Source organism: Ovis aries, chromosome 18 (genome assembly GCF_016772045.2).
Source record: "Ovis aries strain OAR_USU_Benz2616 breed Rambouillet chromosome 18, ARS-UI_Ramb_v3.0, whole genome shotgun sequence".
Lineage (NCBI taxonomy): Eukaryota > Metazoa > Chordata > Mammalia > Artiodactyla > Bovidae > Ovis > Ovis aries.
This window is the reverse complement of record NC_056071.1, coordinates 4,164,302-4,188,345: the sequence shown is the minus strand read 5'-3', so window position 1 is coordinate 4,188,345 and position 24,044 is coordinate 4,164,302. Positions and strand designations below refer to the sequence as shown.

At 39.8% G+C, this 24,044-nt stretch overlaps 1 protein-coding gene and 1 non-coding gene across 2 annotated transcripts in view; both read right to left on the bottom strand.

Annotated features, from left to right (window-relative positions):
- The window catches only part of GABRG3 (gamma-aminobutyric acid type A receptor subunit gamma3), an 833,483-nt gene that overhangs the window by 385,054 nt on the left and 424,385 nt on the right, over positions 1-24,044 (bottom strand). The window lies entirely within an intron of this gene.
- LOC114109286 (U6 spliceosomal RNA) lies at positions 6,781-6,886 on the bottom strand. Its single transcript, XR_003585959.1, has one exon. It is a non-coding gene; the product is annotated as a U6 spliceosomal RNA (small nuclear RNA).

The following is a 24,044-nucleotide window of genomic DNA, read 5'->3' as shown; positions in this document are numbered from 1 at the left end:
GCAGCAGATTACATCATGAGAAACGCTGGGCTGGAGGAAGCACAAGCTGGAATCAAGACTGCCGGGAGAAATATCAATCACCTCAGATATGCAGATGACACCACCCTTATGGCAGAAAGTGAAGAGGAACTAAAAGCCTCTTGATGAAAGTAAAAGAGGAGAGTGAAAAAGGCTTAAAGCTCAACATTCAGAAAATGAAGATCATGGCATCTAGTCCCATCACTTCATGGGAAATAGGTGGGAAACAGTGGAAACAGTGGCTGACTTTATTTTCTGGGCTCCAAAATCACTGCAGATGGTGACTGCAGCCATGAAATTAAAAGATGCTTGCTCCTTGGAAGGAAAGTTATGACCAATCTAGATAGCATATTCAAAAGCAGAGACATTACTTTGCCAACAAAGATCCGTCTAGTTAAGGCTATGGTTTTTCCAGTGGTCAGGTATGGATGTGAGAGTTGGACTATAAAGAAAAGTGAGCGGCGAAGAATTGATGCTTTTGAACTGTGGTGTTGGAGAAGACTCTTGAGAGTCCCTTGGGCTGCAAGGAGATCCAACCAGTCCATCCTAAAGGAGATCAGTCCTGGGTATTCATTGGAGGGACTGATGTTGAAGCTGAAACTCCAATACTTTGGCCACCTGATGCGAAGAGCTGACTCACTGGAAAAGACCCTGATGCTGGGAAAGATTGAGGGAAGGAGGAGTAAGGGATGACAGAGGATGAGATGGTTGGATGCATCACCGACACAATGGATATGGGTTTGGGTAAGCTCTGGGAGTTTGTGATGGAGAGGGAGGCTTGGTGTGCTGCAGTTCATGGGGTCGCAAAGAGTTGGACATGCCTGAGCGACTGAACTGAACTGAATATTCCATTGTGTATGTGTGTATATATATATATATATACCACAACTTCTTGATACATTCATCTGTCAGTGGACATCTAGGTTGCTTCCATGTTCTAACTATTGTAAATAGTGTTGCAATGAACATTGGGGTACATATGACTTTTTCAATTTTGGTTTCCTCAGGGTATATGTTAGGAGTTGGATTGCTGGGTCATATGGTGGTTTTATTCCTGGTTTTTTAAGGATTCCCCATATCATCTTCCATAGTGCCTGTATCAATTTATATTCCCACCAACAGTGCAAGAATATTCCCTTTTCTCCACACCCTTTCCAGCATTTGTTGTATGTAGACTTTTTGATGATGGCCACTCTGACTGATGTGAGATGATATCTCACTGTAGTTTTGATTTGCATTTCTCTAATAATGAGTGATGTGAGCATCTTTTCAAGTGTTTGTTAGCCTTATGTATGTCTTCTTTGGAGAAATAGCTGTTTAGGTCTTTTTCCCACTTTTTTATTGGGTTGTTTGTTTTCTCTGGTATTGAGTGGTATATCAGAACTGATTGTATATTTTGGAAATTAATCCTTTGTCAGTTGTTTCATTTGCTGTTATTTTCTCCCATTCCAAGGGTTGTCTTTCCACTTTATATATAGTTTCCTTTGCTGTGCAAAATCTTTTACATTTCATTAGGTCCCACTTGTTTAATTTTGTTTTATTTCTATTACTCTAGGAGGTGATTCATAGAGGATCTTTCTTTGATTTATATCAACAAGGGTTCTCTCTATGTTTTCCTCTAAGAGATTTATAGCTTATGATCTTACATTTATGTCTTTAATCCATTTTGAGTTTATCACTGTGTATGGTGTTAGGAAGTGTTCTAATTTCAGTTTTTTAAATGTAGATGCCCAGTTTTCCCAGCATCACTTATTGAAGAGGTTGTCTTTACTCCATTGTATATTCTTGCCTCTTTTGTCAAAAATAAGGTACCCACAGGTGCATGGGTTTATTTCTGGGCTTTCTATCTTGTTCCATTGGTCTATAGTTCTGTTTTTGTGCCAGTACCGTATTGTCTTGATGACTGTAGCTTTTTATTATAATCTGAAGTCAGGAAGGTTGATTCTTCTAGCTCCATTCTTCTTTCTCAAGACTGCTTTGGTTATTCAGGGTCTTTTGTGTTTCCACATGAACTGTGAAATTTTTTGTTCTAGTTCTGTAAAAAAAAATGACATTGGTAATTTGATAGGGATTGCATTGAATCTGTAGAATGTATTTGGTAGCATAGTCATTTTCACAATATTGATTCTTCCTACCCAGGAACATGGAATATCTCTCCATCTGTTTATGTTGTCTTTGATTTCTTATGTCAGTGTCTTATAATTTTCGGTCTTTTGTCTTCTTAGGTAAGTTTATCCCTAGATTTTTTTTATACTTTTTGTTGCAGTGGGATATGGTACTGATTCTTTAATTTCCCTTTCTGATTTTCATTGCTAGTATAAAGGAATGCAAGTGATTTCTGTGTATTGATTTTGTATCATGTGACTTTGCTAAATTCACTGATTAGCTCTAGTAATTTTTTATAATACCTTTAGGGTTTTTATGTATATTTTCATGTCACCTGCAAACAGTGAGAGCTTTAGTTCTTCTATTCCTATCTTGATTCCTTTTATTTCTTTTTTTCTCTGATTGCTGTAGCTAGGACTTCCAAAACTATGTTGAATAATAGTGGTAACAGTAGACACCCTTGTCTTGTTCCTGATCTTAGAGGGAATGTTTTCAGTTTTTCACCACCTAGAATAATGTTTGCTGCATGCTTATCATATATGGTCTTTACTATGTTGAGATAGTTTCCTTCTATGCCAATTTTTTGAAGAGTTATTATCATAAATGGCTGCTGAATTTTGTCAAAGGCTTTTTCTGCATCTATTGAGATTATCATAGGTTTTTATCTTTCAATTTGTTAATATGGTGCTTTGCATTGATTGATTTGTGTATATTGAACCATTGGAAAAGATCCTGATGTTGGGAAAGATTGAAGGTGGGAGGAGAAGGGGGTGACAAAGGATGAGATGGTTGGATGGCATCACCGACCCAATGGACATGAGTGTGAGTAAGCTCTGGGAGTTGGTGAGGGACAGGGAAGCCTGGCGTGCTATAGTCCATGGGGACAGAATGATTGAACTGAACTGAAGAATCCTTTCATTCCTGGAATAACCCCAACTTGATCATGGTGTATGAGCTTTTTAATGTGTTGCTGAATTCTGTTAGCTAAAAGTTTGTTGAGTGTTTTTGCATCTATGTTCATCAGTGATATTGGTCTGTACTTTTCTATTTTTGTGTTGTCTTTGCCTGGTTTTAGTTATCATTGGCCTTGTAGAATGAGTTTGGAAGTGTTTCTTCCTCTGAAATTTTTGAAATAGTTTTAGAAGGATAGGCATTAGATCCTCTCTAAATGTTTGATAGAATTCACCTGTGAAGCCATCTGGTCCTGGGCTTTTGGTTTTTTGGGAGATTGTTGATCAAAGTTTTGATTTCAGTGCTTATAACTGGGTTGCTCATAATTTATATTGCATCCGGGTCCAGTCTTGGAAGATTAAACTTTTATAAGAATCTGTCCTTTTCTTCCAGGTTATCCATTTTATTGCTATATTTTTTTCCTAAAAGTCTCTTATAATATTTTGTTTTTCTGCTTTGCCTCTTGCAACCTCTTCTTTTTCATTTCTAATTTTGTTGATTTGATTTTTCTCTCTTTTTTCCTGAGTCTGGAAAAGGTATGTCAATTTTATTCTCTTCTCAAAGAACCAGCTTTTAGTTTTATTACTCTTTACTGTTGTTTCTTTCATTTCTTTTCCACTTATTTCTGCTCTGATCTTCATGATTTCTTTCCTTATGCTGACTTTGGGGGTTTTTTGTTCTTCTTTTCCCAGCTGTTTTAGGTGTAAAGTTATGTTGTCTATTTGATGTTTTTCTTGTTTATTGAGGTAGGGTTTTATTGCTATAAACTTCCCTCTTAGAATTGCTTTTGCTGCATCCCATAGGTATTGAGTTGGCATGTTTTCATTATCATTTGTTTCTAGGATTTTGATTCCCCATTTGATTTCTTTAGTAACCTGTTCATTATTTAGAAATGTATTGTTTAATCCCTATGTGTTCATCATTTCTTACAGTGTTTTCCTTGTAATTGATATCTAGCCTCATAGCATTGTTGTCAGAAATGTTGCTTGATATGATTTCAATTTTCTTAAATTTACTGAGGTTTGATTTGTGACCCAAGATGTGGTCTCTCCTGGAGAATGTTTCATGTGCACTTGAGAAGTTGTATTCTTCTGCATTTGGATGGAATGTCCTGAAGATATCAATGAGGTCCATCTCATCTAATGTGTCATTCAAGACGTGTTTCCTTATTAATTTTCTGTTTTGATTATCTGTGCATCGCTGTAAGTGGGGTGTTAAATCTACTACTGTTATTGTTCACTGTCAATTTCTCCTTTTATGTCTGTTAGTGTTTGTCTTATGTATTGAGGTGCTCCTGTGTTGTGGAGAAGGCAACGGCACCCCACTCCAGTACTCTTGCCTGAAAAATCCCATGGGTGGAGGAGCCTGGTAGGCTGCAGTCCATGGGGTCGCTAAGAGTCGGACACGACTGAGCGACTTCACTTTCACTTTTCACTTTCATGCAGTGGAGAAGGAAATGGCAAGCCACTCCAGTGTTCTTGCCTGGAGAATCCCAGGGACGGGGGAGCCTGGTGGGCTGCAGTCTCTGGGGTCACACAGAGTCGGACACGACTGAAGTGACTTAGCAGCAGCAGTTCCTGTGTTGGGTGCATATTTACAATGTTACGTCTTCCTCTTGGATTGATCTCTTGATCATCATGTAGTGTCCTTCCGTAACTCTTGTAATCTTCTTTATCTTAAAGTCTATTTTGTCTGATATGAGTATTGCTATTCCAGCTTTCTTTTGCTACCAATTGGCATGGAATATACTTTTCCACCCTCTCACTTTCAATATTTACGTCTGAAGTGGGTTTCTTATAGACAGCATATATATGGGTATTGTTTTAGTATCCATTCAGCCAGTCTTTGTCTTTTGGTTGGAGCATTTCATTAAAAAGGCAAGAGAGTTCCAGAAAAAACATCTATTTCTGCTTTATTGACTATGCCAAAGCCTTTGACTGTGTGGATCACAATACACTGTGGAAAATTCTTAAAGAGATGGGAATACAGACCACCTGACCTGCCTCTTGAGAAACCTATATGCAGGTCAGGAAGCAACAGTTAGAACTGGACATGGAACAACAGACTGGTTCCAAATAGGAAAAGGAGTCCGTCAAGGCTGTATATTGTCACCCTGCTTATTTAACATCTATGCAGAGTACATCATGAGAAACATTGGGCTGGAACAAGCACAAGCTGGAATCAAGATTGCCGGGAGAAATATCAATAACCTCAGACATGCAGATGACACCACCCTTATGGCAGAAAATGAAGAGGAACTAAAAAGCCTCTTGATGAAAGTGAAAGAGGAGAGCGAAAAAGTTGGCTTAAAGCTCACCATTCAGAAAACGAAGGTCATGGCATCCAGTCCCATCACATCATTGGAAATAGATGAGGAAATAGTGGAAACAGTGTCAGACTTTGTTTTGGGGGGGCTCCAAAATCACTGCAGATGGTGACTGCAGCTTTGAAATTAAAAGACACTTATTCCTTGGAAGAAAAGTTATGACCAACCTAGATAGCATATTCAAAAGCAGAGACATTACTTTGCTGATTAAGGTCCATCTAGTCAAGGCTATGGTTTTTCCAGTGGTCATGTATAGATGTGAGAGTTGGACTGTGAAGAAGGCTGAGCACCGAAGAACTGATGCTTTTGAACTGTGGTGTTGGAGAAGACTCTTGAGAGTCCCTTGGACTGCAAGGAAATCCAACCAGTCCATTCTAAAGGAGATCAGCCCTGGGTGTTCTTTGGAAGGACTGATGCTAAAGCTGAAACTCCAGTACTTTGGCCACCTCATGTGAAGAGTTGACTCATTGGAAAAGATTCTGATGCTGGGAGGGATTGGGGGCAGGAGGAAAAGAGGACGACAGAGGATGAGATGGCTGAATGGCATCACCAACTTGATGGACGTGAATCTGAGTGAACTCCAGGAGTTGGTGATGGACAGGGAGGCCTGGCATGCTGCGATTCATGGGGTGGCAAAGAGTCAGACATGACTGAACGACTAAACTGAACTGACTGAAAGTAATTATTGTTACATATGTCCCTCTTGCCATTTTCTTAATTACTTGGGGTTTGTTTTTGTAGATCTTTTTCTTCTCTTGTATTTCCTGACTATATAAGTCCCTTTAACATTTATTGTAAAGCTCGTTTGCTGGTAACAAATTCTCTTAACGTTTGCTGGTCTGGAAAGCTTTTTATTTCTCAATTAATTTTGAATGAGATCTTTGCCAGATCTAGAGTAGTCTTGGTTGTAGATTTTTCCCTTTCAGTAATTTAAATATATCCTGCCATTCCTTTCTGGCTTGCAGAGTTTCTTCTGCAAGATTAGCTGTTAGACATATGGGGCTTGCCTCGTATGTTACTTCTTGCTTTTCCCTTGCTACTTTTAATAGTCTCTGTGTTTAATCTTTGTCTGATTAGTATGTGTCTTGGCGAGTTTCTCCTTGACTTTATCCTGTATGGGACTCTTTGTGCCTTTTGGACTTGAATGACTATTTCCCTTGCCATATTGGATAACTTATCAACTATAATTTCTTCAAAATTTTTCGCATACCCTTTCTTTTTCTCTTCTTCTTCTGGGACCCCTATAATTCAAATATTGGTGAGTTTAATATTGTCCCAGAGGTCTCTTAGATTATCCTCAGTCCTTTTCATTCTTTTTACTTTATTCTTCTCTTCAGCTGTTATTTCCACGATTTTATCTTCCAGCTCACTGATCCATTACAAATATTGAATGCTTCACAAATTTCATGTCATCCCTGCCCAGGGGCCATGCTAATCTTCTCTGTATCATTCCAATTTTAGTATATGTGCTGCTGAAGTGAGCCCTATTTATGTATTCTTAATAAAACTACAGGCTTCCCTGGTGGCTCAGTGGTAAAGAATCTGCCTGCCAAATCAGGAGACAGAGGTTTGATGCCTGGGTTGGCAATGTTCCCTGGATATGGAAATGGCAACCCACTCCAGTATTGTTGCCTGGGAAATCCTATGGACAGAGGAGCCTGGAAGGCTACAGTTAATGGGGTTGCAAAAGAGTCAGACATGACTTAGTGACTACACAATAACACCAATATAAATATAGTTGGATTTTATTTTAGTAATTGACAAACTAAACTATTTCTAAAATATGGGACTGCAAAGCACCCATAGTAGCCAGTAAAATTTTGAAAGAGAAGACCAAAGGTGCAGAACTACAGATCCAATTTCAAGGTTTAGTTTAGAGATGCAGTAAATCCAGACAGTGTGATAAAGACAAATAAGTGGATCAATGGTTAGGACTGAGTCCAGATATGGATTGACATACATAGGGATAACTGATTTTTGACAAATATAAGAAGACAACACAGAATGATCCTTTCAACACATAGTGTGTAAAGATTATCTATCCACATGAAAAAAAATTTTTGATCCATATTTTACACTGCATACAATTATTACCTCAAAATGGGTTGTTGATCTAAATATAAAACTTAAACCTTAAAAACTTTTAGAAGAAAACATAGAAAATCTTAGATTTGCTGATAAATTTTACATAAAACTACAAAAGCATGACCCATGGGAAAAAAACTGATAAACTGGATTTCATCCAAATTGAAAATATCTGTTCTTCAAAAGACACAGTTAGGAAAATGAATGACAAGTGTAGACTAGGAAAAAGCACTTGCAATGCACGTATTTGATAAAGGGCATGTACATGAAACAAAGTACTCACTTTTGCTCTCTGAAATTTTTTCTCCTAATATTGGCCAGAATGGCTCTTTAAAATGCATGTCCATTCACATAACATCCCTGCCTAGAGCCTCCAACACTACCCGAGACTCCTGAAGGCCTCAGTCATCCCTAGCAAGTTTCTCCTGCTGTTTCTCAGGCATGAGAGCTTGAAGCTTGCTGGCCTTCCTCAGTTCTTCCAGAGGCAACTGTGTCTGTTTCTCTACACCACTAGGTCCTCCCCCTGATATTACCTCCAAATAGGATACTTTCTCATTTCTGTGCCCCTTCCTTGCAGAATAGTGCCTTGCTCACTTCTCAAGTGTCAGCTCAAACATCATGCCCCTCAAGATTCCCTTCTTAACCCTCCAGGAGATGTGGGCATGGATTCTCCCAGAATTCTGTGCTTCTCTTTTCTAGTATGTGTTACCACTGTGGCTTTAAAAGTAGTGGTCAGCTTAATGTTCATCTACTCAACATGAGGACAATGCCCATTGTCTCAGTAAGAGGCATTGCCCAACAAATAAAAGTATTTACAAATATTTGTTTGAACAATCACAACTGAACACAGTTGACTTGGCACAATAAATTCTAGGCACAGAATTTTTGGTTGATAAGTTTAAACCAAAAATGATTCCCACAGATAGATGGAAAGAAAATGAATGTTTTAAATATTTTGGTTTCCATCTGTGCATCAAATAGTCCCATCTGCTCCTAAAAGCAGCTATTAATAGGATTCATTTGCTCGTTTGAAAAAGTGACAAGTTGAAGTCTCTTAATATGGGGAAATATCCAAATATCAGTCACACCATCATTTCTGTTACAGAATGAATGGTTACAGAAGTCAGGATCTGGTGACTTAAGCAAAATAGCATCACACATTTTAGGTGAATTTTCTCGGGACTCAGTACAGTTTACAGATGACTGACCACTGGGGTTGAGATTGACATATCACTAAACTCTTAAAAAAGAAATTGTGGCTATGATAGTGCATTTCACTGTTGAATTTAAGTTATTTCTAATCTCTCCACTATAAATCCTAGTAGTAAGTAGATACTCTTTCAGGGAAGTTTATGTTCTCTTATCATCTGGATGCAATTCTGGCATTCTGTGCTATCTGTGGTGGCCCCTGGGTTTGATGCAAGCAGGCTCTGATGACTCCATTTCTAAAGAGGAATTCATTTAACAGTTATCTTTGGCTGTGATGGAAATGAGAGCCCAGGTGATTCAAAACAAATGGCTCTCACTTGTGCCAAACCGATACAATAATCAGTGGAGGAAACGTGTGTTTCTTTTGGGTAGAAAATAGCACTAGGCATAGTGAAGGGAGAAAAAGCCTATAGTTCAGTGGATTCTATTTTCTCAAAATTATTTGTTAATTAAAAGAAAAGCTTAAATGACTTCTTGATAAGTCATTTAAGTCTTTTGGTTCTACATAAGCATCCCTAGAAAGTTCTCAAATTGTTGAAGGCAGTACTTAATCAGGTAAGGATATTTGTCTCACCACAAATAATTAAGAATGAAAAATATGTTAGTAAAACTTAAAAACATAAAAAAAAAACCCTTACAAACATCCTCAAAATTCCAGTGGTTATTCAGTGTGGAAGACAGGGCAGAGGGAGGAAGGGATTAAGATGTCACCTCTTTGGTAAGGTAAAACTGGATCCCAAAAAGAAATCATCCATCTAATAGGAGATATGGAGCTCTAGAAAAGAACCACTAAGACTCACTACAGATGAACATATCTCTTTGCATCCCTACTTTGAAAATAGTATTCCTACAAGAAAGCATTATGGAGATGACTCTGGTTCAAGGTACCCAGCATGACTGGAAAGTAAAGTCCACCAACTACCTCCAGCTTTGATCACAAAAGGAAAAACAGATGATAACTCATGAAAGGAAATACAAAAGTGCCCTTCTAAACTCCGAGATGTTCTGTTCTCTCACAAGGCATACAGTGTATTTTCCCTCCCTTAAAAGATACTCAGGTCTCTTGCTCCTGCCCAAATAAGATGTACAAATATGGATCATTGTCTTCTATTCTAATATAATATGTTCAGAAAGAAAAGAATTTGAGAGAGAATGGGCAGTCTTGAAAATGAGCTCTGATTTGCCATATAGTCAGAATAGAAAGGCAAGTTGGACTCTGCTCAGAGATCTGTTGGAAAGAAAGAAGAAAGTGACAATAAAGAGCAAATACATTTTATAAAGAGCTGTTGGGTGGTAGTGGTGGGATCTACTGATTTACAAGGAAAAATAAGGAAATAAATCATATTATTGGCCTCAATTCTTAATACATAAATTTGAAGAATGAAAAAAGTGAACTCATAGAACGGAGGCTTTTTTAAAAGATAGAAATGTGGAAATTCAATAGCATGACTTGAAGTGAAAAAAGTTTTTCAATAATTTTGCAAGTTAGAAAGTTACTCCCTGAAGATAGAAATATGCACTAGGGAAAGTTTATATAAAGGGGAAAGGAAGGAAGAGGTAGTTTCTACTTATAATTCTCTGTCAACTTAAATGTCAGTGTGATAAGCACCATGTTATGTATAATTACATGTATTTGATATACTTATGTAATTAAACACATATAGGAGAAAAGATAGACTAGTACCAGGAGGGTATGTGATGCAGAGTGACATCTCATCCATCTTACCAACCCAAATCCCTCTATCCTGAGCAGAGGCAAGTGGTGGGGAAAGTCAGTTCTTTCCACTAATTCTCACTCTGATGTTTAATGTCAGCTCTCTAGATAATGCTTTGCCACTGGAACACATATTAATTTTCCAATTTTAAACTCCAGTAGCTGAAACTCCAGTACTTTGGCCACCTCATGCAAAGAGTTGACTCATTGGAAAAGACTCTGATGCTGGGAGGGATTGGGGGCAGGAGGAGAAGGGGACGACAGAGGATGAGATGGCTGGATGGCATCACTGACTCGATGGACATGAGTCTGAGTGAACTCTGGGAGTTGGTGATGGACAGGGAGGCCTGGCGTGCTGCGATTCATGGGGTTGCAAAGAGTCGGACACGACTGAGTGACTGAACTGAACTGATATGAAAACCAACTCTCTCAATATGGCTCTAAGACTGGTTCTCATATTGGTTACCTTTGTAACTTTAAATTGTCAGCTTCCAACTGCTTCCTTCTGCTGGAGATAAATCTTGATTCACAGTGTCACACAATAAGCTGACTTTATGTCCCATTTCTCTGTTTCTAATTTCTTTTACACAGAATTAAAGTTTTCATGTCTAAAGTTTCTAGAAGCTGAAAATTTTAAAGTATCATTGTTACCACAGAGATAGGTAGAGTAGCATTGTGCCATTTTATTTATGCACGTCTTACTTTTTTTCCTCATGACTGTCTTTCTCTTGGGCTTCTCTAGTGGCTCAGTGGTCAAGAATCTGCTTGATAATCCAGGAGATATAGGAGCTGTGGGTTTGATCCCTGGGTCAGGAAGATCTCCTGGAGGAGGAAATGGCAACCCACTCCAATATTCTTACCTGACGAATCTCATGGACAGAGGAGCTGCCTACAGTCCACATGGTTGCAAAGAGTCTGGCATGACTGAGCAACTGAGCATGCAGGCATCTTTCTTTTCTCCGTGTGTTATTGGCCCATGTTACATCATCCAATGCATACTTGCTTTGTCCCAGTGCTCTTCCTCCTGACCCTCGACCAATTCAGTCCATTTCAGCTGGTGTTACAGAGCATTGCCCTGGAACTCTCTTCATCTATCTCCTACATTGGGTTCCCTGTCTCTTGGATCTAGTATCTTTCTTCACATTTGGTTTATATACCTTTTTTCCTTGAAGGAGGCAAACTGTCTTAGCCCTTGACATATATTAATGTCTTTATTTTAGTATCACACATGTTATGGACTAATATTTCTCCAAAATTCCTCCAATGTGACTGTTTGGAGATAGGGCCTTTAAAGAGGTGTAATTAAAGTTAAATGAGGTCAGATTGGGATCCTGATTCAGTAAGACTCTTGCCTTGTAAGAAGAGGGAGAGATGTCAGGGAGGTATGCTAAGAGAAAAGTCTGGTTGGACACAGTGAGAACACAGTCATTTGCACATCAAGAAGAGAGGCTTTATGAGGAACCAACCATGCCAACATTTTGAGCTCAGACTCCCAGCCTCCAGAACTGTGAGAAGATAAATTTCTGTGGCTTGAGCCATGCAATCTGTGCTATTTGGTTATGGAAGCCCTAGCTGACTAATATAGCATATCACATATATTTGAGTGCTGGGTATGGGAATTAAGACACAAAATTATTTTCTGCAAGAAGTTTGAACACTTCCTCTCAAAGCTTATTTGTGTTTCAGCATCCAGTGTCATTGATGAGATTCTGAAACCATCATAATTTTCTTTCTATTCACAGCTGACCTCTTTTCCTGGTATTCCAAAATTTTACAGATAGGCATTGAAGAGAAAAATCTCTTATTTTTCTAGTCACAGTACTTGGCATTTGATTTCCTTTCCAAAATAAATACTTATTTTCCACTAAGGAATTTTTAAGTTATTTATTTCATAGTTTCCTTAACTCCACTCACTCTCTAAATCTTCTATTAGGCTGGATTCTGGATTTTTTTTTTTAAATAAATACTCTTTCTTTTCTTTACACTCATATTTACTATCCTTTCATGTTCTACATTTTTAATTTGTATTTTTAATTGGAGGATAATTTCTTTACAGTTTTGTGTTGTTTTTTGTCTGACAACACTGTGAATCAGCTGTGCTGCCGCTGCTGCTGAGTCACTTCAGTCGTGTCCAACTCTGTGCGACCCCATAGATGGCAGCCCACCAGGCTCCCCCGTCCCTGGGATTCTCCAGGCAAGAACACTGGAGTGGCTTGCCATTTCCTTCTCCAATGCATGAAAGTGAAAGTGAAGTCGCTCAGTCCTGTCCGACTCTTAGCGGACCCCATGGACTGCAGCCTACCAGGCTCCTCTGCCCATGGGATTTTCCAGGCAAGAGTACTGAAGTGGGTTGCCATTGCCTTCTCCATGAATCAGCTGTAAGTATACATAGTAGGAAGTTGCATAAAACAAGGAAGCTCAGCCTAGTGCTCCGTGATGACCAAGAGGGCTGAGATGGGGGAGGGGGACAGGGAGGCTCAAGAGGGAGGAGATATATGTATACTTACAGCTGATTCAGCTGCCCTACAAATAGGTTCACCAGCGCCATTTTTCTAGATTCCATATATATGTGTTAATATGCAATTACAGCTCAATATCAGAAAAACAAATAACAATCAAAAAATGGGCAGAAGACCTAAACAAATATTTCTCCAAAGAAGACATACAGATGGACCATGAACATTTGAAAAGTTGCCCAACATTGCTCTCTATTATAGAAATGCAAATCAAAACCACAATGAGGTATCACCTCATATCAGTCAGAATGGCCATCATCAAAAAATCAACAAACTTTTAAAGCTGGAGAGGATGTGGAGAAAAGGGAATCTTCTTGCTCACTGTTGATAAAAATGTAAATTGACACAGCCACTATGTAGAACAATATGGAGAGTCCTTAAAAAAACTAGGAATAAAGCTACAATATGACCCATCAACCTCACTACTGGGCATATATCCTAAGAAAACATACATGTTTATCCTAATTTAAAAACATACATGTACCCAAATGTTCGCTGCAGCACTATTTATGATAGCTAGGACATGGAAGAAACTTAGATGTTCATCAGCAGATGAATGGATAAAGAAGCTGGATATACGCAATGGAATATTACTCAACCATATAAAGAAACAATTTTCAGTCAGTTGAACTGAGGTGGATGAACCTAGAGCCTGTTATACAGAATGAAGTAAGTCATAAGGAGAAAAACAAAGAAGTTTTATTTTTAAAAGATATTTCTTGTGCTTTATCTCTCATTTTTAAACCAAAGTTTATATTTCCTTAATATAAAGAACCTTTATTATTATTCCCCAGTTCTTAACCCATCATAATATCTTGTTTTGTTGTATTTAACAGTTGCCATGCTTAAAATCTCACTCCAGATATGCTTATCAGAATGTTTTGTTTGAAGTTATCTGTTTCCTAAATTTTCTCCTCTGGACTATTAGCTAATCTTTTTTTTTTTTTTAATCAAGATGTTTCCTATTTACATCTCAGGTTTCCTTTTACTTTGTGATGATCATGGTTATCCATTTATGTTAGGTCTTAGATATAGAAAAGCTGCTTCTTAAGTAGGTGCAAGGCTACAGACAGGGAGGGTGGACTCAGGAGTATCTCAGGGACCCCCTCCCCCCAACTACCTGCCTGTTCAACTCTCCTGGAGAACAACTTTCGGGTATTTTCTGGGCACACATGACCTGCAGTGTGATCCTCAGGACAGGGAAAGTCATCCTCTATCTGTGAGGCTATTGTTTCCCAGCCCACATCTCCAGACTTGGGCTTCTTTTGTGCTGAAAGACCCAGCGATCTCTGAGTGGCCTTCCCACCTCTGGTTCCCCACTCTCCGTGAGACATCGCTCATTACTCACAATGATGATCCGCCTTCTCTGGTCCTCACTGTAGATACTGAGCGCTGTTCACTTTCTCACTACCATGGAAATGGGGGCAGGGAATGAATGTGCACTTCCCAAACTGTCCAGGGAAAGAGATTGCTGATGAGTTGCCCGAGAAGGCAAAGGGGAGTGTCTGAATTTGTGCCTTTGAAGAGTTGGAGGCTTGGGGAGAGTGTACTACACTGTCTTAGATAGAACTCAGGAGAGTAAAGAGAGGAGTCTTCATGGTGTCAGTTCAGTTCAGTCCAGTTGCTTAGTCGTGTCTGACTCTTTGTGACCTCATGAAACCTCAGCATGCCAGGCCTCCCTGTCCATCACAACTCCCGGAGTTCACCCAAACCCATGTCCATTGTGTTGGTGATGCCATCCAACCATCTCATCCTCTGTCATCCCCTTCTCCTCCTACCCTCAATCTTTCCCAGCATCAGGGTCTTTTCAAATGAGTCAGCTCTTCACATCAGGAGTTGAAAGTATTGGAGTTTCAGTTTCAACATCAGTCCCTCCAATGAACATTCACGACTAATCTTTAGGATGGACTGGTTGGATCTCCTTGCAGTCCAAGGGACTCTCAAGAATCTTCTCCAACACCACAGTTCAAAAGCATCAATTCTTCAGCACTTAGCTTTCTTTATAGTCCAACTCTCACATCCATACATGACCACTGGAAAATCCATAGCCTTGACTACACGGACCATTGTTGGCAAAGTAATGTCTCTGCTTTTTAATATGTTGTCTAGGTAGGTCATAACTTTCCTTCCAAGGAGTAAGCATCTTTTAATTTCATGGCTGCAGTCATCATCCGCAGTGATTTTGGAGCCCAGAAAAACAAAGTCAGCCACTGTTTCCACTGTTTTCCCATCTATTTACCATGAAGTGATGGGACCAGATGCCATTATCTTAGTTTTCTGAATCTTGAGCTTTAAGCCAACTTTTTCACTCTCCTCTTTCACTTTCATCAAGATGCTCTTTAGTTCTTCTTCACCTTCTGCCATCAGGGTGGTGTCATCTGCATATCTGAGGTTATTGATATTTCTCCTTGATCTTGATTCCAGTTTGTGCTTCCTCCAGCCCAGCGTTTCTCTTGATATTCTCTGCGTATAAGTTAAATAAGCAGGATGACAATATACAGCCTTGATGTACTCCTTTTCCTATTTGGAACCAGTCTGTTGTTCCATGTCCAGTAGGTAGATGTATTCCCAAGGCCTTGGAACATTAGGAGATGCTAGAAAGGTAACTACCAACTACATGTGCTCAGTCACTTTAGTCATGTCCAACCCTTTCTGACCCCATGGACCGTAGCTCACTAGGAACCTCTGTCCATGGGATTTTCCCAGCAAAAATACAGCAGTAGGTTGCCATGCCCTCCTCCAGGGGATCTTCCTGACCCAGGGATCAAACCCACATCTCCTACATTTCAGGTGAGTTCTTTACCTGCTGAGCCACCAGGGAAGCCAACTACCAGCTACAATAAATATAAAAAACAAGGCTTTGCAGAAAGCTGTCTGCTTCATTCAGGATATCCAAGGATATCTTGGAATAGAGAAAAAAGAAGTGTCAGGGGGTAGGTGGAAGTGGGGAGAAAGAGAGAGAAGGAAGAAACAGTAAAGATGCACCAGGAATTTGGTAGCAGAGTGGGAGGTGGGAAGTATGAGGAAGGCAAAACCTCCTAGAGGACTGAGATGTTCAGAAAATTTAAAAAGAAAGGGGTATACTTCTGACTAGGTGCCAGCCAACCTGTGTGCTGGAACATGGCAACCCTCCCTATAGATAGCCAGCAGGAGGTTTCCAGCCTCTCCCAGTGTTTGGGGTCTCCGGAACACTGTCTAGTGTGCAGAGTGGTCACTCATAGTTTGGAGCTATAAAGGAAACAGCTCTCAGCCTGTCGACATAGTGATCTAGGAGACTGGAAAGACAGTGTTTTAAATGTCAAAATTTGATAGACATTTAAGTGGCTTCCATACCTTGACTATTGTTAACACTGCTCTAATAAATGTGGGAGTGCAGATACCGCTTTTGTAACCTGTTTTCATTTCCTTTGGTCCAAGGGATGAGTGGATAAAGAGAATGTCAATTCAGCCATTAAGAAGAAGGAAATCTGGCCACTTGAGGCAGTGCAGGTGGACTTTGAGCCTGATTTGCTAAGTAAGTCAAAGAAAGACAAATACTGAATAATATCACAAAATCTAAAAAAGCCAACTCATAGTATAAGAGTAGAATGGTGATTACCAGGTGATGGGGAGTGAGGGAATTCAGGAGATGGTGGTTAAAGGGTACAAACCTACAACTAGAAAATGAAGAGATTCTGGGGACCTAATGCACAGCAGAGTAATTACAGTCAACAGTACTAGGCTATAAACTTCAAAGTCGCTAAGAGGCTAGATCTTAATTGTTTTCACCACACAAAAGAAATAATTATTACATGAAGTGATAGAAGTGTTGGCTAATGCTACAGTGGTGATGGTACTGCAATATATACATGGATGAAATAAGCATGCTGCACACCCTAAACTTACACAGTGTTATATGTCAACTGTATCTCAATAAAAAGACCATGTGTTCATTTTTAAATTTTGCATTGGGCATTACAAGTGTTATGATACTGAGATAAGGCATATATTTTTATGTCTAATCCTATTTACAAGTGGTCAAGAAGGAGACAAAAGTGAACATCAACATCTTAGGAATCCATAAACTAAAATGGGTGGGACTGGGCAAATTTAATTCAGATGACTATTATATTAACTACTGTAGGCAAAAACCCCTTAGAAGAAATGGAGTAGCCCTCATAGTTAACAAGAGTCTAAAACGCAGCACTTGGGTGCAATCTCAAAAATGACAGAATGATCTCAGTTTGTTTCCAAGGCAAACCACTCAACATCACAGTAATCCAAGTCTATGCCCCAACTACTTATACTGAAGAAACTGAAGTTGACTCATTCTATGAAGACTTAGAAGATCTTCTAGAAATAGCACCAAAAAAGATGCCCTTTTCATCACAGGGGATTGGAATGAAAAGTAGAAAGTCAAGAGATACCTGGAGTAACAGGCAGGTTTGGGCTTGGAGTGAAAATGAAGCAGGGCAAAGGCTAACAGTTTTATAAAGAGAACACACTGGTCATAGCAAACAGTGTTTCCCAACAATGCAAGAGACGATTATACACATGCACGTCCCCAAATGGTCAATACCAAAATCAGATTGATTATATTCTTTGCAGATGAAGATGTAGAAGCTGTCTATAGTCAGCAAAAAAAGTCAGCTCATGATCTAAGCCATGAGCTCCTTATTGTAAAACTCAGGCTTAAATGGAAGAAAGTAGGGAAAACCAATAGGCCACTCAGGTATGACCTAGATCAAATCTCTTATGATTATACAATGTAGGTAATGAATAGATTCAAGGGATTAGGACTGGATTAGACTGCCTGAAGAACTATGGACAGAGGTTTGTAATACTGTATAGGAGGTGGTGACTAGAACCATCTCAAAGCAAAAGAAGCAAGAATCAAAATAGTTATCTGAGGAGGCTTTACAAATAGCTGAGGAAAGAAGACAAGTGAAAGGCATGGGGAAAAGGGAAAGATATACCCAACTGAATTCAGAGTTCTAGAGAATAGCAAGGAGAGTAAGAAGGCCTTCTTCAATGAACAATGCAAAGAAGTAGAGGAAAACAACATAAAGGGAAAGACTAGAGATCTCTTCAAGAAAACTGGAGATTTCGAGGAACATTTCATCCAAGGATGGGTATGATGAAGGACAGAGAGTATGGACCTAACAGAAGCAGAAGAGATTAAGAAGAAGTAGCAAGAATACACAAAAGAAGTATAGAGTAAAGGTCATAATGATCTGGATAACCACCTGATGTGATCACTCACCTAGAGTCAGACAGTGGATTGTGATGTCAAGTGGCACTTACAAAGCATTGCTATGAACAAAGGTGGTTGGTTGTGGTGATGGAATTCCAGCTGAGTTATTTCAAATGAGAAAATTAATTCTTAGGTAAATTGATAAGAGTCCGGGCCCTCAAGGAGGAAGGGGTTCAGGGCCCTTGAGGAGGAGAAAGGAGTCTGGGGTTCTCAAGGAGGAGAAAAGGACAAATTTTTCTTTTCTACATTGCTTTGTCTTCCTCACATAAGACGATTTTTCTTAAACTTTGAATTGTTATGACAACGGTTTTTAAGACTAACTTTCTTTAATCCCAGAGCTAATGATTACACAACAAAACAACTCATCTTGCTCAAGGGTATGTTTTTCCTTAAACTCTGTACTAACGATTATATAATAACTATCTTACCCAAGGACATGTTTCTCCTTCTTAACAAGAACCTTCTGATTAATCCTCTTACATTAAGACAAATGTTGTGGGAGTGGGTCTGGTAAAAAGTATATAAGGCCTTGATGAGACTCTATGCACTCTATGCCCCCTTCTGATGTCTGTGTCAGAAGATTTCTCTGTCCTTTTCACTGTAATAAAACTTCTGCCACATAAAAGCTCTGAGTGATCAAACGTGGTCCTTGATCCTGAAGCTAAATCTTTTTCTTTGGAGATCACAAACCCAACATTGTTCACCACAGGCTATCAAAAAAAAAAACAATGATGCTATTAAAATGATGCAATCAATATATCAGCAAATTTGGAAAACTCAGCAGTGGCCATAAGACTGGGAAAGGTCAGTTTTCATTCCAATCCAAGGAATGTTCAAACTATTGTACAATTATGTTCATTTCACATGCTAGTAGGGTTCTGATCAAAGTCCTTCAACTAGGCTTCAGTAGTACGTGAACTGAGAACTTCCAGACGTAGAAGCTGGGTTTAGAAAACCCAGCAGAACCAGAGATCAAATTACCAATATTTGTTGGATCATAGAAAAAAAACAAGGGATTTCCAGAAAAACATCTACTTGTGCTTCATTGACTATACTAAAGCCTTTGGTGTATGGGTCACAACAAACTGGAAAATTGTTAAAGAGATGGGGGTACCATATCACCTTACCTGTCTTCTGAGAAACCTATATGTAGGTCAAGAAGCAACAGGTAGAGCTGAACATGGAACAACAGGCTGCTTCAGAATTGGGAAGGGAGTTTGACAAGGGTGTATATTGTCATCCTGCTCATTTAAATTATATGCAGAGTTCATCATGTGAAATGTCAGGCTGAATGAATCACAAGCTGTAATCAAGATTTACAGGAGAAATATCAACAACCTCAGATAAGCAGATGATACCACTCTAGTGGTAGAAAGTGAAAAGTAACTAAAGAGTTCTTGATGATGGTGAATGACGAAAGTGAGAAAGCTGGTTTAAAACTCAACGTTTAAAAAACTAAGATCAAGGCATCTGGTCCCATAACTTCCTGGCTAACAGAAGGGGAAAAAGTGGAAGCAGTGACAGATTTTATTTTCTTGGTCTCCAAAATAACTTTGGATGGTAACTGCAGCCATGAAATTAAAAGACATTTGCTCCTTGGAAGGAAAGTTATGACAAACCTAGACAGTGTACTGAAAAAGAAAAGACATCACTTTACCAACAAAGGTCTGTATAGTCAAAGCTATGGTTTTTCCAGTAGTCATGTATGGATGTGAGAGTTGGACTATAAGGAAGGCTGAGTGCTGAAAAATTGATGTTTTTGAATTATGATGCTAGAGAAGACTCTTGAGATTCTCTTGGACTGAAAGGAGATCAAGCCAATCAATCTTAACAGAAATCAACCCTGATTATTCATTGGAAGGACTGATGCTGTAGCTGTAGCTCCAACACTTTGGCCACTTGATATGAGGAGCTGATTCTTTGGAAAAGACCCTGATGCTGGGAAAGGTTAAAGGCAAAAGGAGAATGGGGGAGGCAGACGATGAGATGGTTAAATAGTATTACCGACTCAATGAACATGAATTTGAACAAACTCTGGGAGACTGCAAAGGACAGGGGAGCCTGACCCAGTCCATGGGGTCGCAAAGAGTAAGATACAATTAGTGACTGAACAACAACATTTACTTAAAGCCCAATATGCATCTCTTAAGTCGCCCCAGCACTCGGAAAACTCTAAGAAATTCAACTTTTTCCTTGTGTTCCTTCACAGACAATCTCTGTTCTGAGAAACTGGCTGCCCTAGGTCCATGCTTCCACTGAGCCAAGGACAAAAGGGCATTTGAAAACCTGCTATGGAGCACACAGTAGGACTCCTGTTATTTAAACAGCTAACAATAACTTGTTTCAAAATATAATTAGCATTTTCCCTTTGAACTGTAAGATCTTTTTACTTTATTTACTGAATTTAAAAAGCCCTCAGTGTTTTGGGTCAAATTGCCTATAGATAAAGAGAAAGATGGATGGATACCCTAGTGTTTCACATACTATTCTAAATGTTCATCAGCAGTAAAAAAAAAAAAACAAAACAAAACAAAACAAAAAACCCACCTTGAAAACAACACAATCTGGCCAATTGAAATGTGATTTTGTATAAAAAGCCAATCTAAACAAAACAAAACAAAACAAAACAAAAACCTGGCTTATTGTATTCATTTCTTATTGCTGCTTTGACAGATTATGCCAAATTTGGCTGAAAACAACACAAATTTTTATCTCAAGGTCAGAGGTTTCAAATGGGTCTGCAGGTCTTCCTTCCTTCAGGAGGATCCAGCAGAGAATCTGTTCCCAGCCTTTCCAGGCTTCTAAAAGGAAACTTCATCCCTTGGCCTGTGGACTGTACCTCTCCCACCTGTTTCCACCCTCACATCTTATCCAGCCTTCCTGCCTCCATCTTATACAAAGAAGCCTTGTGATTTCCTGGGGTCCACCTGGATAATCTAATATACCTTGCACCTCAAGGTCCCTCATGTATTACAGCCGCATAGTCCTTTCTGCCATGTAACATAATATATTCATAGGTTATAGGCATTAGGATATGGACATCTTTGGTGGAAGGAGGGGGCCCATTACTCTGCCTTCCACATTCACTAACAACCTATAAAATGTAACCAAATCCTTGTTATTTTCTGGGGAATTTTGGCATCTTCAGAGCCAATTTAGAAGAAAGGATGCTAGGCAGACCTGAACCTCTTCAACTTGAAAACTCCAGACCTGGATCTCAGCCTGGCTCTGCCCCTTAGGAGGGAGCGCTTTAGGTGACTGCTGGCTCAGGCACCATCCCACTCTCAAGGTCTCTTGATAAGCCACCCTACAACTTCACACCTCTGAGCTTCATACCAGCTTTGTAGCTGAAACTTCCCAGTTCACAAACTGTTTTTACATTTTTATGTTAACTCTTATTAACTACTGTTTTATTATCGGGTCATGTTGCTATTTCTGGATTTTGACAATCAAAACAAGTTGGATGATTCTGAGCTGATCATTACCCATGGTCTGACTTCCTCAAAGCATCACACTGCAAAGGTTCCACAGGCTATTGTCTCTCTACTGGAGGAAGTAACCTGAGAGGTGTCAACTACAAACTGGCACTTGCCATCTCCTCTAGAAGATTTAAATCATGTGCTGCTGTATATGCTGACTCTCAACACTCCCTGAAAGAAGTTCAGGGTGGAGAGCAGAAATGAGGCACCCTGTGCTCTGGGAAAAACTGGCAGAATAGTCTTAAGATAGTTGGATATTTTCAGGAACCAATTTTATGAGCTCAGTTCTTATATCTCCTCATATCTAGAAAAGCCTTGAAATCTTTCATCATGACATTTGCTCCTTGTGACTAGCATAAACTTTCTGCAAAGAAAATATGTGCTTGATTGCTTTGTACTCCCCCTTCATCAAAATCACATATATGCTGACCTTCCCTGTTACTTCTTTGGAGCAGTTTCTCAGCACTATCTGACATACTGTTTCCCAGGCTATCGTCCTCATTTTGCCCCAGAAAAAACTCTCACGTTGTACATATTTTGTTAAGTTAAGAGGGACAAGAGAGATGTGTTCCCATGCAGACTGCCAGCCGAAGCTGGTGTCTGGAGCTCTTCACTCTTGGTTTCACAAAACATTTCCAAGGAGGATTCCCAGTCCCTAAGGTATGAGGTATAAGCCTTTGCTCCTGCCTGTGCAGAGGATCAGTCATGGGGCAAGATACACCTTTGCAGATCAGCATCATTCAAAAAGCCAAGCAGGACATGGGAGCTATGGACTTTTGCTGCTGGGAGCCATTGCAGCCTGCCCAGAGCTGGTCCCTGTTCAGGCTGGGCCTGGGCAAACAGTCAAATATGAGAGAAGCAGGTTGTGGGAGGGGTGGTGGTTTGGAGGCCTGGAGTGGCCCTCAGCGGTGTTTGGCCAGGTGGGACCAGAGCAGGGCTGACTCTGAGGATATGGATGTGGCCACAGAAAAGACCTTCAAATTTAAACCAGACAGTGAAATTTCCTTGGTTAAAATAACAGAAACCTAGAATAACATTCAAGAACCCTCTCATGTGATTGCTTCATCTTAGAGGGTGCCTCCACTGTGCTCTGATGCCCTGCCTCTTTGAGGGTCCCTCATGCCCTGAACTCCTTCCTGCTCTGGGTCCCTGGCCCTTCTCTGCCCTCCAGCTCTGTGTGCAACCCCTCTCACATGTAGTCTCTGCCTGAAGGCAGCCTCTCAGACAGACCCTTCCCAATGTCACCCTGTCTCACTCACTCACACCCCCTCACCCTGGTCTTCCCTTTCCCAGTCTTTATCCCCACCTGACTCACAATTTCCATTGGTTCTGGTTAGTGTGCTGAGCAGCCAGGGAATTGCATGGTCCCCTGTGAGCTCTGGGGCAGGGTCTCTGCAGTTATTAGAAGAACTGGAAAACTGTAGGAAAACAAATTCTCCAGGGAAACCTGAAGATTCTTCAAAGCAAGGTGATTATGGTCAGGAATCTGGAAAATTAACTTCAAGCGTTAGGTTAAATCAGTTCTCTCATTAGAGAGCAGAAAATAAGATACATTAGAGAATGACACAACCTTTATGAACAACCCTGTTTAAAGCAGGAGATTTAAATTTTCACTAGCCAGTCACTTACTCCTCTCCCCAAAGAAAAATTGAGTTACTTAGAGAAGCTAAAAATAAAAGAACGAAAACTCAGCTCAAGGTAGAATGGGAATTATCCTTCCCATTTGATTATATTACAAAAGAAAATCCCAATAGCACAGGGCAGATTAAGTCCTGAGTGCAGCAAGATCAGTGAATTGCTGCCTTTCTTGCCAGAGATAAGTTTGTGGGCTCACTGTCCTGCTGTGTCCCCTGAGGCTCTGAGCATGGACACCAGGGCCCTTCATGGTCTTTCTAGAAGAAACTTACACCAGAGAGAACTTCCTCTCTTTAAAATTTCATTTTTCTAACAGTAAAAGGAATCAGTACACACAGAGGCAGGAAACCCTTGGGAAAACACATGACCAGGTTAATACAGAGTAGGTGTCAAAGACAAAAAATTTCAGATTAAAAATTTAAACTGCTAGACAGAATGTTGTGCTATTATTTATAACAAAATCCTCTGAACATGGACACTTCAGATTCTGAGATTTTTATTTGCATGGTAATATGGTTGGATTACTTCAGAAAACTCTTCTGGATGTAATATTGTCCGCCTCACCTGGTGTCAAGTTTGCAGGGATCAGTGGGGAGGTGTCCTCTCTCGGGGAGTCGAATTCTCCCAAAGATCCTGCCCCACACTTTCCTGCCAGTGTCTTTAATTTCCACTGCTGTTACCAAGTCCAAGCTCACTCTGCTTGCCGCAAGACTGGTCAATGAACCTGAGACAAGGTGTTGGGATCAGGAAGAGATCTTATGAGCCAGCTGAC